General features: G+C 35.8%; 1 non-coding gene across 1 annotated transcript; it reads left to right on the top strand.

Moving 5' to 3' along the window:
• Nucleotides 1–54: 54 nt before the first annotated feature.
• Nucleotides 55–161, top strand: LOC143855564 (small nucleolar RNA R71). Its single transcript, XR_013237939.1, has one exon. It is a non-coding gene; the product is annotated as a small nucleolar RNA R71 (small nucleolar RNA).
• Nucleotides 162–16,438: the final 16,277 nt, after the last annotated feature.

Below are 16,438 nucleotides of genomic sequence, written 5' to 3'. Positions count from 1 at the left end.
TTTGTTTGGTAATCTATGCCCTCATAAACAATTTGACATAAGTGCCACAAATCAATTCCATGGTGAGGACACTCTTGGAGTAGGTCTTTGAACCTCTCCATAAACTTAGAAAATGACTCTAATGGCTTTTGTTTGAATTGTAAAATATCATTCCTAAGCTTATTAGTTTTATGTAATGGAAAAAACTTTTTTAGGAAAGCGATGGTGAACTCCTCCCAAGTGGTGATGGAGTTCGTTGGTAAGCTATAGAGCCACTTTTTGGCTCCATCCTTGAGTGAAAACGTAATAAACCGCAACTTTACAGCATCATCGGTAAGTTGTTGCAACTTAATCAAAGCACATACATCTTCAAACTCATGCAAAAATAAATAAGCATCCTCCGAAGGGAGGCCATGAAAATGAGGAAGCAAAGAGATAAATTGTGATTTTAGCTCAAAATTATTGCCCTGCGCAACCGGCAATTGAATGCAAAAAGGTTGCGCGGTTCGGGCCGGATAGAAGCTATCGCGTAAACTCTTTGGCGGCTCTTGTTCTTCCGCCATGACTACTTGATTTGGATTTGGTTCGATGTCTTCCGCCGTCTCTAACCGGTTTGCTCTTTCTAGTCGATTGGCCGAGTTCCTCACCCAACCTACGGTCATAAACACAAGAAAACCAAGTAAGAGAGATGGATAAGCAAGAAACCAAAAATATAACTAAACTAAAAATAACTACTAATCTAACACTTCGAATAATTAAGATTCTAATGCAACTCTCTTCCCCGGCAACGGCGCCAAAAACTTTCCTAATTGGGAGTTTCTAAATAACCATTTTTTCATGTGGCCCCCATCAACAGCCGAACCATATTTTGGAATGGGCATTTGAATTTTTTTTAAACATGGGGCCCACTACAATTAACCGGTTTGTGAAGAGAGACTAGTGAGACCACACCATGCATTGGATACATGGTAAGTAGCAGAGAGCCACTTTCTTGTTTAGGCATCATGATTTGGCCAACCGTCCATTTGTTGTCCTAGGATGATCTGAAACGTTCAAATTGATGATTCCACAAAGGTTACATCCCAAAATATTATTTCCATTAGTGGGGCCACCAATTCGTTTCCATGGGCTGATCTAAACCGTTCACTTGATGGTCTGCAAAATAAATGGGCCACAATATATATAGATGGCGCCCCTCTATTTTTGTTGGATGATCCAAATAGTCCATTGGACAGGCTGTACTCTACATTGGTTGCACCCCTAATAATTTGATTCCAGCAGCCATTTAAATTCATTCAACAACTGATTCCAGCAGCATTCCCATTCCAGCAGCCATTTAAATTCATCACTATTCAGTTCCAATTCCAGCAATCGAATTCAGCAGCTTCAATTCGTTTCCACCTTCTTATTCCCATTCCAGCAAGTTATTCCAGCAGAATCCCAATAACTGATTCCAGTAGCTTTGAATTCGACAATTTCAGCACTACTTAATTCCAGCAGCAATGTAATTCTAGTGGGTCCAAACCGTTCATTTAAAGATAGAGAAATATTTATATAAGTGGGCCCAATAACTAGTGTGGCTGCAAAATGATATTTTCTGTGGAACTCCATCTCTTTAGCTGTATTTTCTGTGGACATCCAGAAAATAACCTGAAACACAAAAAACAATGAAAATACCTTAGTAGTTTCGCTTTAAATGAGAAAAATACATGCTTTTAACCCCTACCATCACACATAAATGTGCTCATCACATCATACAAATATGATGTCTCATTTCGTTGAACTCCGTATAAATACGGTATTTTATTTTCTCTGGGTTCATTCGAAAATGGTCTCTTATTCTCTTTGAGCATTATACAAATGTGATGTCTCATTTCCATGAACTCCGTATAAATACGGTATTTCATTCTCTCCAAGTCCATACAACTATGATCCCTTATTCTCTTTGACCATCATATAAGTATGATGTCTCTTTTCCTTGGAATCCGTATAAATACGATATTTCATTCTCTTCGAGTCCATACAACTATGGTCTCTTATTCTCTTTGAACATCATACAAATATGATGTCTCATTTCCTTAGAATCCGTAAAAACACGGTATTTCATTTTGTCTGAGTCCATTAAAAAATGGTCTCTTAATTCTCTTTGAACATCATATAAATATGATGTCTCATTTCCTTGAAATCCGTATAAATACGATATTTCATTCTCTTCGAGTCGATACAACTATGGTCTCTTATTCTCTTTGAACATCATACAGATATGATGTCTCATTTCTTTAGAAACCGTAAAAATATGGTATTTCATTTTATCCGAGTCCATTAAAAAATGGTCTCTTGATTCTCTCTGAACATCATACAATTGTGATGTCTCATTTTCATGAACTCCGTATTAATACGGTATTTCATTCTCTCCGAGTCCATACAACTATGGTCCCTTATTCTCTTTGTGCATCATATAAATATGATGTCTCATTTCCTTGGAATCTGTATAAATACGATATTTCATTATCTTCGAGTCCATACAACTTTGGTCTTTTATTCTCTTTGAACATCATACAAATATGATGTCTCATTTTCATGGAATCCGTAAAAATACGGTATTTCATTTTATCTGTGTCCATTAAAAAATGATCTCTTAATTCTCTTTGAACATCATATAAATATGATGTTTCATTTGCTTGGAATCCGTATAAATACGATATTTTATTCTCTTCGAGTCCATACAACTATGATCTCTTATTCTCTTTGAACATCATACAGATATGATGTCTCATTTCCTTGGAAACCGTAAAAATACTATATTTCATTATATCTGAGTCCATTAAAAAATAGTCTCTTAATTCTCTTTGAACATCATACAAATATGATGTCTCATTTCCTTGGAATTCGTATAAATACGATATTTCATTTTCTCTGAGTCCAAATACGATATTTCATTTTCTCTGAGTCCATTAAAAAATGGTCTCTTAATTCTTTTGAAACATCATACAAATATGATGTCTCATTTCCTTGGATGTCTCATCCCTTTGGAATCCGTATAAATACGGTATTTCATTCTCTCTGAGTCCATTAAAAAATGGTCTCTTAATTCTCTTTAAACATCATACGAATATGATGTCTCATTTTCTTAGAATTCGTATAAATACGGTATTTCATTCTCTCTGAGTCCATTAAAAAATTATCTCTTATTTATCTTTGAACATCATACAAATATGATGTCTCATTTCTTGGAATCCGTAAAAATACGGTATATCATTCTATCTGAGTCCATTAAAAATGGTCTCTTAATTCTCTTTGAACATCATACAAATATGATGTCTCATTTTCTTGGAATTAGTAAAAATGCAGTATTTCATCATATCTGAGTTCATTTAAAAATGGTCTTTAGTTCTTCTTTGGGATCCATATAAATATGATGTCTCATTTCCTTTGGAACTGTACAAATACAGTATCTTATCCTTTCTGAGTCTATTTAAAAATGGTCTCTTGTTCCTCTTTGGGAACAATATAAATATGATGTCTCATTTCCTTGGAATCAATATAAATACGACATTTCATTCTCTGTGAGTCCATTCGAAAATGATCTATCTCTTATTTCCCCTTTGGCCTGTACAATTACAGTGCCTCATTTCTGTTGAGCCTGTTTGAAAGCAGTATCCATTCGAAAATGATCTCTCATTTCCTCATTGCTCATTTGAAAAAGGCGCTGCCTCATAATTATCTTTCATTCTAAGTTGCGTAATTTTTGCAAATCAGATTGGATCAATTTCTCCATTATTCCGAACCACCAAGTCACGGTGTTTAGAGTAAATGATCTTGATTATGTTCTAGGACTTCATCTAGGGTCTTGCATAAGGTTATGTTGTATTGTCCAGTGAATCATTTGTTGATTAACGCTACGCAAAATGGTTCTGTCACTTTTGCTTTGATATTCGATGACGTCATCTTTACCAAAGTGGGGCATCTGTAGAAACCCCCATTTTGCTACACTTTAAAAAGTAAAAGATTTGGTAGTTTGTCAAGTCTCGAGTCCATATTTCGCAATAGATTAGGCATTCATGCATTCTAGGGTAGATTTCATCTCATTTTAGGTGTTTGAAAGTTGATTCGTAATCCTAAAAGTTTTTAGGGTGTTCCAATGGTATCTGGAAGATGAAAGTTTAAGTTTCCAAGCAAGTAAAAAAACCTGCTATTTTAAGAATTTTCAGGGTTACCCTCATTTTTGCCCATTTTTGCACTACAGGGGAATTTTGGTCATTTGCAATATGTTTCATTTGACCTCCAGGGTGTGTCGAATCTTAGATCATTTCATTCATTTTGGAAAGCCTGTTAAATTTAGAGTTTCTCAGGGGTTTCGCTTGACTTGGAAATTATGTGTAAAGGGCATTTTGGGTATTTTCAGGGAGTACCAAATGATCCTGTTTGATATTGCCCACCAAAAGGACTCAATTTTAAAAGTTTTACTACAAAGACTTTCCATTTTTAACTTTCCCCTTTAAGGGGTGAACCAATTTGAGGGTATTTTGGTCCGAAAAATTATTTTTTCTAAAGGGGATGGTTTCACCATATGTCGATGGTGCACCATAAATATCTTATGGGTTGGGTTCATCAATAAAAAATTTAAATTTAAAGGATTTTATTGAATTTTCATTTAAAAAAACCCAAAATACATGTCCTAAGGCCCATTGGGCTAATGCCTACAAGGTTGGGGTCCATGTGGACCCACCCATATGGGTCGGCCACATAAGTGGGCGCCCTACATGAGGATGCCACATGCAAAAACATCCAACATGGGATGAGGTGGTTGGTGACAACATATTTGTTTTGAAAAAATAATAAAGAAATGAAGAGTTATAATTAGAAAAGGGCTTTTGTCTCAGGTTACGAAAATGGCCATAACGTTTTACGTTCTCATACAAAAAATTTACCATTGTCTTGTTTCGAATGTCTCGAAAAGATCTACAACTTTTTAGTTTATGACTTTTCCTGAATCAGCCTCTAAATAGGTAAAAAATGAGCTCAAACGTCGGGCAGCCGGCCCTTTTTGGACAAAATATTCATAAAAGCTAGTTTCTTATGTGAGAAGGCTTCTAGATTGATATTGAAGGATCTCCATTGTCTAATTTAACAATGCTTAGCTTGCAAGAAACAAGGTTTAGAAATAAGTTCAATATGGAAGTCAAAGAATGAGAAAGTCAAAGCACAAATTGGAAACTAACTAACGATGAGAGCTCTCACATGGAAAATTATTATTTTTCTCTTAACCCTAACTTTTTCTATAAAAACAAAGCAAGCACAACCTTTTCCTTTTCCCTAGAAAATTCATCAATTTCTCTCTTCCTCCTTGGAATTTATTCATCTCTTTTGTTGCTTTGGTGTTCATCTCTTCTATTTGATTCTTCACAAAGTGCTTTCACATATTCAATACAGTCAACATATTGGAGGCTAGTTTATGATTCTTTGGGGTTTCTTTTGCGATTAAAAGGGTAAGTCAAAGCGTATATCCGAGGATTACTTACCCTAGAGACAAGGAGAGCTAGCAAGATTGCTCTTCCAAAACCCTCTTTCATGTTGTTTAAACTAGAAGCATGCTAGAATTGAATTTGTGATTTTCTTTGAAAAAGCTATGAAGATGAAATTGTTTGCATGTGAAATTTTGAGGAGATGAGATCAGGTTTAGGTTATTTCATAATCTAAAATTTTTCTTAGAAAATCTATTTTTTAATATTAAAATCCAAAATTTGAAATTAAGTGAGTTTAAATCCACTTTACAAAGCAACTTTAATAAACCTTTAAAATTTTTTGAATTTTTCAATCTCTGAGTCTTTTGTGTATTAAAAAGCATTGAAAGCTGGAATTTTCATAAAGTTTGACTTCATTTTGACTACGATTTGACCTTTTGAACTTTACCCTTAAAGGGGTAAAATTCTAAAGATCGAATTTAAAAAGATGCCAAAACAGATAAAAAATCAAAGAAAATCTAAACATAATAGAATTTTAAGGTTTTGAAACAGTACGAGTTTTTTGAAAAGTTTTAGATTTTATTTAAGTTGTTTAAAAATTTATTTAATCGAAGGGGTATTTTTGGAAAAAACTAATTTTTGAAAAATATATAGAATTTCCAGAGATAAAATTTGGATGAGACGTAACTAAGACTTGATCTAATATCTTGTGAATTTTTCAAGATTTTTGGTTGCTGTTAGATACTTGTTTATGATTTTTTATTCCAAATCTGGCATTCCATATTAAATCAGAATAAAATAGCAAAGTGCAATAAAAAATTCTGAAAATATTTTATTGATATTTGCTACTGTAATTACATGTTTTCAGAAAGTGTGGATTCATTTAGATTTGATTTACTATGTTTTCCTTGTAAAATCATAATCTGGATAGATACTTTTAAAATTGAAAATTGATTGTAAATCATCTTGAAAAATCATGCAACTTTTACAGTAATCCTATCTGGTCTAAATAAATCTACTATAAACATTTCATCTTATTTTGATTAGATTTGCTATGAGTTTATGTGTAAATCTATAATTTGGACAGATCTTTTTAACATTGGAAAATTGATAGTAAATCATTTTTATAATCCATGAAATTGTACAATAATCTTTTCTGGTCTAGAGGTTGTTACTGTAAAAGTTTGAAATTATTTAGATTAGATGTGCTATAAGTTGATGTGTAAATCTATAATCTGGATATAAATCTTTAATATTGGAAAACTGATAGTAAATCATCTTGAAAATTCATGAACATCTTATATTAACTTTCTATGGTCAAGAGGAAGCTACTGTAAAAACTTGAGCCAAATTGGATTAGATTTGTTATAGGTTGATGTGTAAATCTATAATTTGAATTGAAACTTTAAAAATCTTTAAGAGAATTGAAATAAATTCAAATTTTCAGAGAATTATAATTCTCTATCATGCATTCAATATTTGCTATGCTATAGCTTAACCGCTCAGATTGTGTTCATAATCATATTCAATTTGGGATCAATCCTTGATAATTTGTGCATTTAAATTATCGTATGTTGATGGTTCCGAGGTCCACTGTCCACGAAAATCCTGAGAACTATGCCAGGCAATAAGATACTATAATTTATGTGCCAAATTATGCAAGGGTAGAAAGCACGATTCCCTTTCTTGAATGTAACTCAAAGCTGAAGTTCGTGAAGCCCTAGAACCTTTGGTATTCCTTAGATGTTAGGAATCGAAAATCTTTGAAAAATTGAAAATCATCAACTTAATAAATTAAGATCATTCGATCCATGCCTTTGGAACCGTTGGATTGCGGTCTCCCATTGTAGGAACCTTTTGGGCCCCTTAAGAACACTTACGTCGTGTTGTGGTCTAGGTTTTATGGTGTCCTAGAGTGGGTGTCCTAGAGTTAGGGAGTTTAACCTCATCACGGCCGATTGCTATTATTAGCAATTGAGTCATAGATCTAGTTACACTAGTCACCCTCTTTTTCCATAGGACAAGCCTAGTTACCTAGGATGTAGGTTCACCTGCATTAGTCTAAGGGATGTCTTGCACTTAGATAGGACCATATAGCATCTTAGATGGAGTCCTAGAATAATAAAATTTACTCAACTTGAATTAAATAATCTCTCGTAAACTGTTGAAACAGTCCTTCCAGTCTAGATTGGTGTCCTAGATGTCTTAGGCATGTAGCTTAGTTCCGGCACCGAACTACGATCGACTCTGATTCCAATGAGGCTTGGATACGTAGGCAGCTTTGGATGCTTTGAATGGCATACCAAGCACGAGTCGACCTACCACAAATGGCGGGGTTTTGTATATTAATTTTTTCTAAATTCTTAACTAAATTAATTAAAATATATAGGATGTCCCTCAAATTAGAATTTTAGGAGAACATTCACTTAGATTGAATCCAAATAAATCAAGAAAATTAAAATACACATTAGGGGATACATTGAAATTAGATTTAGGGATGCATGTCATATAGTTCGCGCATTAATAAAGAGTTAAATGAGTCATTTAAAAGAAATTCAAGAGAGTTAACTTTTGGAATTGAAGACCGGATTATCGGGCAAGAATGGTGCTTGTGATGGTAACTCCCCATACCTTCTATTCTTGTAATCAGGTAGCGAATTTAGATTTCTGGTCATTTATGGGTCCTAGATCTCTTATCTAGGTGGCGGCTCTACCATTCTCTTTTGCGTGAAATTCGGATTGCTTTAGTGATCCCAAGTTCATGGAAAAGATGAATTAAATCAATAATAAATGGCACACGTCAACTGCGTGGGTACGAGAGACCAAGAGAAAGGGAAGAGGCTCACGCGCCATTTCCCTCTCTCGGGATAGGGTCCCACACAATCCTTTAGCCTCCCATCTCGCTCACAGACAGGCTAATTCATTCTGACCTCCCGTCTCGCTTGCAGACGGGTCGATCCTCTCGACCCTCGGGCTTGCTTGCAGCCAGGTCAATCTGTTAGCCTCCCGTCTCGCTCCCAGACAAGCTAATTCCCTTAGCCTTCTGTCCCACTCGCAAATAGGCTAAATCTTTCCGTTTAGAGTAAGACTGTAGGCGCCTCCAAACCAAAAAATTCTTTCTTCTGCCCGAGAGGAAGAGCTTAATGCCTATGTGTCGGAGAATCCAGTTTAGTTAATCTATCATGTCCATCCGACTTCTCTAATTTATCCAATTTTAAGGTTCCAATCTAGGATCTTGCATTAGGTATCATGTTTACATTTGCATTTAGGTTGCATTTTGTGTCGATGATCCTTTGTTGGCTAAAGCTACGCAAAATGATGTTGTCTCTTTTGCTTTGATATTCGGTTACTACGCCACCTCTGCCAAAGATGGGCATCTTTAGACACCCCTATTTGGTTCCGCTTTATCCAACAAAGGTGTTTGTTATTTTTCCTCATTTTAGAGTCTATTTCTTGTGTTTTTCCATTTTTTCATCACATGCCCCTCAATTTTCATCATTTTCCATCCGTTTTCAATCATTTTCTAAAAAATTTTCCCCATGAAAAATCCATGTTCCAAAAGGGTTGGAATTTCGGCCAAAGCTAGTGGGGACCATCGTTTTTTCGAAAGATTCAAATGAAATTCAACAAAATTCCAGAAGAGCCCACCAAAAGTTCGAGTCTTAGTTCACTTGGGGTTCAGTCAACATGTGTTCTAGCCTTTGTGAGTGGGTTTGATCTAAGAGCGAAGGAAAGAGTTACGTTGAGAGGGCGAAAGAGAGAGTGGTTACAAGTAAAATTTGATCTACACATGTGGGGCCCGCCATGTTAAAAAAATCAAAATTTATTTCTAAGGGAATCCGGCCATTCTTGGATAGGGCCCATCATATCAAATGTAAAACTTGATCTTTCTTATAAAGAGTAAAGTGGGGACCACTTTAAAGTGGGGAAAAGAGAGACTTTTTTATGATCGTTGGATCAAATATCAAAGGATGTATTAGACACTTGTCTTTTACTCTAGCTCAAAAAGGATTAGAGATTGAATTGGATGCTTTTTGGAAAAAGTATAAAAATGGTTCAAAGAGACCATTCGGTCACTTTTTTGGATTAGTGCTACACTTACCAATTCGTCTCAATTTAGAGAAGAGACCTAGAAGCACTTTCTTATCTTATCTCACTCCAAAACAGTAGTCGGTGTTAGAAGGCCAAATACCACTCTCCACTTTTGGGCAGTTTGGGAAACCTTCTAATAAGGGCAACTGCCATCCATTCTTAGAGAAGAGATTATTCTCTCTCTCTCTCTCACATACTATCGGATGCATTGGTTTGAAAGGTGGCAAGCCTATTTAGGATGGGAATTACCAAGGAGTCCTTTGGCAGACCACTTGCCTAAAAGGCCATGTTTCATAATTGCCTTCTTTATTTTAGAAAATGAGATCCTACTATTTATTTCTTTGGAAAGCGTTAGAAATTGGTTGTCACCCACTTGCCATCCACTTGCCAAAACAGGCATTTTTTTTTATGTTACGCAGCTGGGCTTGATTTTTTTGGACTCTTCCCGTTGGGTATGAGGAGGTGTTGCATGACTTTAAAAAGGGGAGGTCGGCCAAATTTTTGGTTGCTTTTAATTAGAAATGAAAAGGAGAAAAATGATATTACTATGAAAGAAATAAGAAGGAGATCTACAAAGCTGGCAATTATTCCAAGAAAATGAAGATGTGCTGTTCATAAAGGAAACTCGATCGAATGAGCCTTTAAAAGTTGCTAAACTAGACGGTGCTATTTTTCAAAAAGAGAAAGAAGACATATGAAGACTCGGGATTCAAAGAATAGCATTAGGATTTCTATATATTGGCTGTTCCCTCTCTTCAAAGGGGGCAAGCTCTTTGTCTTCTCGAAGCAGAAGCCTTCAATAGGTAGAGGTTCCCATCTTCAAGACTCTTAAAGCCTTGATTCAAGAAAGGGACGATTCTCAACTCTCTCTCTCTCTCTCTCTCTTATGTTGGAAAAGGAAATCATGTGTTCATTTTGATTTTGACACCAGCCACTTGCTGTCTTCCTCGTTGGTTTATAGACAACCGTCCAACCCATCTGATCGAGAAAATTGGGCGCAAACCTTCCAACCCAGGGTCGTACTCTTCTCCTTCTTTCTTATGATAAGGGCATACTCTATTTCTTTTATTCAACGAAGCAGTTCACAATGCAAGGAGGTCATTTTTGATGCGCTTACCCTCTCCCTCTCTCCCCATTATAGAAAGAATCCCTTCTTTGTCTTGTTCTAAAAAAAATAAATTAGTTGTTGGCATTGACGGATTAACTTCGGGGTAGAAGCTGATCTGCACATCTTCTTTCATTTACCCTTTTCCAGCTCTTCTTATCTCTCTCTGGATAAACACAAACCGCCCTCCCCATCTCTGGCCTTCAACCGAATCCACTTCTCACCCTTCTCTTAAAATTTGCCGAAGCATTTGTGATTAGAATCTCCAAGTGGCCGAACCTTCTTGAAGGACAAATTCTTGGTCAGTCATCTAACAGGTAAGTATTTTCCATGTTGATTTAACATTGCTTGTGTAAGCCCAAGGGTTCCCATGGGTTAATCATTCATCTTACCTTCATGTTTTGATGTTAGCAAACTAAATTGATTAGCATTTATGGACTGATGTGTTGCTTTGAGGTGTTGTGGTATATACAGGATTTTCATGTAATAATCGCCATTACACAAGTCTTCTCAACACATAGCTTGTGGATGAAGAAAGCAAAGGAACCAAGAGCTTGCACCTACATTGGAGGCATCCTCACTTGAAGATGTTCAAGTCAAGAAGCTCAACATAAAGATCCTACAAGTTCCCAACAAGTGTCAAGAAGAAGTTTGGAGTTGAACAAGTCATTAGTGACACCTCATGCACCTTTCAACATGCATTGAAGATTGGAGGAGTTACAAGAGTCAAACGAAGTTCAAGAAGTTCACTCAAACCGAAGAAGTCTAAGAAAGTGCAAAGGAGCCAAGACATTCCAAGATGACTCAATGTTCTTATTTTTAGAATGTATATGGAATCCTCTTGATTTTATGTTTTAAATGCACTTTCAATAGGTTTTCAAAATGGTTTTCATACTTAAATTTTTACATCTTTGAAAACCATCAACACACCCAAAAATGTGTTTGAAAACCTAGGACTAAAGCGCAAAGACCAAAGCCCAAAGCCCCTGGCTTTAAAGTTAAAAATGGAATTTCACTCAGGGCCGGTCGACCGGGCTATGCCGGGCGACCGCGAGATGGAACCTGGAATTCCAGGGCATCTCAAAATTTAGCAGGCCGGTTGACTGGGGTAAGCCGGACGACCGCAGATATGTTTTTGTTTGAAACAGAAACAGTCCAGGTTGGTCTCGGAGGTCGACCGCGATAGTGTTTTGAGCCGAAAATTTAATTCAAACAAGAAGCCCTCGCCGGGCGATCGCCCTTGGGCCGGTCGATCGCGCCGGTATGAATTTTGAATTTCAAAAGAAGAGCCCGATAAGGGCGGGCGATCGCTACGGCTTGGAAATAGATCAGTTTGGGCTTTCGCAGGTTGACTTTTTCAACCCTGTAATTTACAGTTTTACCCCCAAACGTTCATATTTCCTTGTGGGCTATATATACACTATCTAAAAACCTTTATAAATAACCTTTTAGAAAGATCAAATCATATCTTCTTGAACCTAAACTTTTATATGAAAGGTTAAACCTCTTTGAACTTGTATTTTTACATTATATCAAGAGGATCTCCACAGGCTTTACATTTGTATCTATTCCTTGGAGTGTTTATGAGCTTTGATTGTTTGTATTTGCCTTTAAGAGGCTTGAGAGCTTTCATTTCTTTCTTTCTTCCAATTTTTGTAAAGAGGGTTTCTACGCTTCAACCCTATAGAAGAAAAAGCTTGTTTGAGGAGAGGGTTTCACGCTTCGGCCCTTGAGAAAGGAGAAGCTTGTGAGAGGGGTTTTACGCTTTGGCCCTTGAGAAAAGAAAAGCATGGTTGTAAAGGGTTCTACGTTTCGGCCCATGAAAGGAGAAGCTTGATCATTGTAATTGGCTCATTGATCCAGCCATTTGAAGGAGGATCGAGATAGTGGAACTCGCGCGTGGGCGTGAAGAGTGGAGTAGGTCTTGTGATAGACCGAACCACTATAAATCTTGTGTATATTGTCTCCTTCTTTTTTCTCTCCTTTGTGCAAGATTATGGTAATATCTTTTACTTGTTCATTCATTAATCAACAAGGGCTAGTCTCACTTTAAATTTCTAGAGCTTAAACAAATTGCAAATTGTAGAGATTTTTAATTAGACCCAATTCACCCCCCTCTTGGTTTGCCTATTGGGATTTCATTTGGTATCAGAGCAAAGGCTCTTATATAGATTTTTGATCTATAAATCTACAAGAGAAAGATTCATGGCAACCATCCCTTTGTTGTTAAGTCCCTCCGGGTACGCCGAAGGTCAATCTTCAAATAGACCCCCATACTTTAATGGACTAAACTATTGATATTGGAAAATTAGAATGTCTTTTTATCTTAAATCCGTAGATTTTGATATGTGGGAACTAATTGAAGAATGATATGTTGAACCTACCGCGGAGAGGAAGAATTGGAGTGCCGCGAACAAGAAGAGGGCTTCATTGGATGCCAAGGGAGTGACACTGTTGTTTTGTGCCTATCTTCCGAGGAATTCAATAGAGTCTCAAATTGTAAGACGGCAAGAAACAATTGGATCACACTTGAGACAACCCATGAAAGGACAAATCAAGTTAAGAAATCAAAAGTTAATATGTTAATTAGTGACTTTGAATCTTTTGAAATGTATGAAAATGAGTCTATTTTCGATATGTTTACTCGTTTCACTAATATTGCTAATGAGTTGAGTGCATTAGGAAAGACTTATATAAATTACGAGTTGGTCCAAAGGCTTCTTCGATGCTTCCCGGACAATTGGGATCCAATCATTACGGTGACCGAGCTATTTAAAGATTTGGATACCCTTAGACTTGATGATCTCATGGGAAACCTCATTACCCTTGAGATGAAGATGAAGAAGAGGGAAGGAAAAAGACAAGGCAAAAATGAAGAAACAAGGAAGAGAAGAGTAGCCTTCAAGGCAAAGGTTGATAGTGAGGAAGACGAGAGTGACCAAGAGTCAAATCTTGAGGATTTGACTAAAGCATTGGATCTCCTCACCAAGAAGATGAACAAGCTTGGGAGATTGAACCAGAAGAATAGATATGCTAGAAGAAACAACTCCCCAAGAAGACAAGAAGATGATGATTATGTCCAATGCTATGAATGTGGGAAACATGACACTTTCGCCCGGAGTGCCCTTATCTTAAAAAGGACAAGACTAGAAGAAAAAGGAAAGAGGACTAGAAAAGGATGAGCTTTAGCAAAAATTGGGATGGCTTGAGTGACTCATCCAAAAGCAACTCAAGTGAAGATGAGAAGTCCAACTTTGTATGCTACATGGCAAGCGATCTTTCTCAACTCAATTTAAGTCAAATTTTAGATTCTTTCCTTGAAAGTGATAGTGATAATGGTAGTGAAAATGATAGTGATATAGAAAAACCTACCATGGAAGAATTAATTGAAGTTTGTGAACAAGCTAAAGAAGCTTTACTTCTTGAAGTTTCCAAAAGCCAAAAATTCAAAAAGTCTCTTGAAAAGATAACCAAGGACTTTGGAAACTTGAAAAATAAACTTGATTCGAAAATCTCCTTAAATGATAAATTAATTATGGAAAACCATTTATTGAGTGGAAAATGTGAAAATCTTATTTATAAATTTAATCATTTGAAGGAACAAAATGAAAAGCTTTGCAATGATATTGACAAGTTATGTTTGGAGAATAAGAACCTAAAATGTGATTATGATAAGCTTATTCTCAAACATTCTTGTGGCAAGAACAAACATAATGAGATCTTAGAAAGTAAAATTTCTTTTGGAAAGAGTGGTCTTGGTTACCAAAATTTCCAAAAGAAAGTTGCTTACAAAAATAAGTTTGTCAAGTCCAAAGCTTCATATGCTAGCTATTCTCATGTTAAGACTCATGCTAACACAAGCATCTTCATCCCTACATGTCACTATTATGGTGTACGTGGACATTTCAACTATGCATGTAAATTTAGAAGATCGTCTCACCATGTTTGGGTGAGAAAAGACAAGTCTTGTGAAACTAACATAGATGGACCCAAAAAGGTTTGGGTACCTAAAACTAAGACTTGATCATTTATCTTGTAGGGTGTGCTTAAATGAAATATCTTTTTTTAAAACAATTTTTATATGCATGTGTATGCTAAATTATTTCATAATCTCATTTAGAAATCATGCAATTTTGTAGCCCAAGGGTTCTTCTTTACCTATTCTCATTGTTCTCCCTTGAGGACTATATTTGGACATCCCTTAGATGCATCCATTGTATGAGTCATTAACTAAGGAGGAGTTTTAAAGGTATATATGTCCCATTTTGGTGTTATCGTGTGGCACCTCATGTGTTCAACATCTACCCTTGATAAGTTTCAAATGTTGAGCCTTAACTTGCAATTTCATTGAAACTCATTTATAGGAACCTAATTCAGTTGATTAATCCTTTATCCTATGTATCTTTATGCTTATCATGTATTTTTGAAGATATACACATCTATCTCCATGATGAGTTTGTCCATGATAAGCTATAATTGTCATATCTCTAGCTATTGCTTAGACAATAGCTGGAATTGTAAAACCCACCTCAATAACACCCCTCAGCTCGTCCTCTCAAAACCCACTTTCAATACAATCAAGATCCTATGATAAAAAATCATCTTACCCGCCACGACTCAAAATCATTGGATGGTTCAAATCCGTTTCGATCAATGCTTGCAAAACCAACAGATTCCCAAAAATAGATTCGTTCAACCAAACCCACATTAAAATTAATACTATTAAAACCCTTGAGTCATGCTCAAACATTCCAATGCCCAAACCTGTGCTGTTATCACGCCCAGACCTATGCCAGAAAACCTAAACCCATATTCCTCTCCAAATGAAAAGCTAATAAAACAATAAGAAAACAAAGGCAATGATAATACCACTACCATATTTTTATAATTGCATTAACATAGCTTGTCTTTTCTATTTTAAAAGGCTCGTAGCAATTGTTTGGGGTATATAATGACCCTTTGATAATTCATCAATACTAAAAGACAAGATGGGTTAGTGTTATATCAAAACATGGCTGGGCAAATATTATTTCCTTTGACAAAAAAAAAGTTAAAAAACTAATTAATCAAAACAATCAACTTAAACTTTAATTAACAAAACAACTTGAACTTTAATTAACAAAACAACTTGAACTTTGATTAACAAAACAACTTAAAAACTTTCTAACATATAACTTAAATAAATAAGTTAAAAATGTTTAATTAAAAACTTGAAAAGCAAATTCCCTTTAAAAAATGACAATAACTTAAGAAAAAAGTCCCTGAGCAATAACACTTTAAGAACAAATCAACCCAAAACACAATATTAGCTTGAACATCTTAAAATGGCAAGTTAATAAAGAAAAAATTCGAAGAATAAGACATTCGAAAGACAAAATCCAAAACCAATAAAAAACTCAAGTGTAATTTTCAAAAATAAAAAGGTTCAGAACAACTTAAAAAATGCCCAACACATTGAAAAATTCAAGATAATTATAAGCCTTAAGAAAACTCTAAAAGACTCAACAAACCCAAAAAAGAATTCAGAATTCCTGAGAGCTTTTGGATTCTAAATCCCTTTAGGAACCCTTAGATCCCTTTAGGCTAGTCATTAGGCTAGTCCAGCTTTAGCTATAGGTCGCTTGCGAACCCTCAAATCCTTTTAGGACGAGCCTAGATGCACTTAGAAGGTTAGGTCCCTTTCATTAGTTACATGTAGAGATCCTAGATGGAACCCTTAAGCACACAAAGTCAATCTCGAGTCCCAGTCCCAGACCCATAAGTTAGGCATTTAAGCATATAGTTTAGGCGCCTTAGG

Source organism: Tasmannia lanceolata, unplaced genomic scaffold (assembly GCF_043159265.1).
Source record: "Tasmannia lanceolata isolate RefF3 unplaced genomic scaffold, GAP_Taslan_0.1 ptg000021l, whole genome shotgun sequence".
Taxonomy (NCBI): Eukaryota; Viridiplantae; Streptophyta; class Magnoliopsida; order Canellales; family Winteraceae; genus Tasmannia; species Tasmannia lanceolata.
Note: the sequence above shows the minus strand (reverse complement) of the source record. Positions and strands in the feature narration are given on the sequence as shown.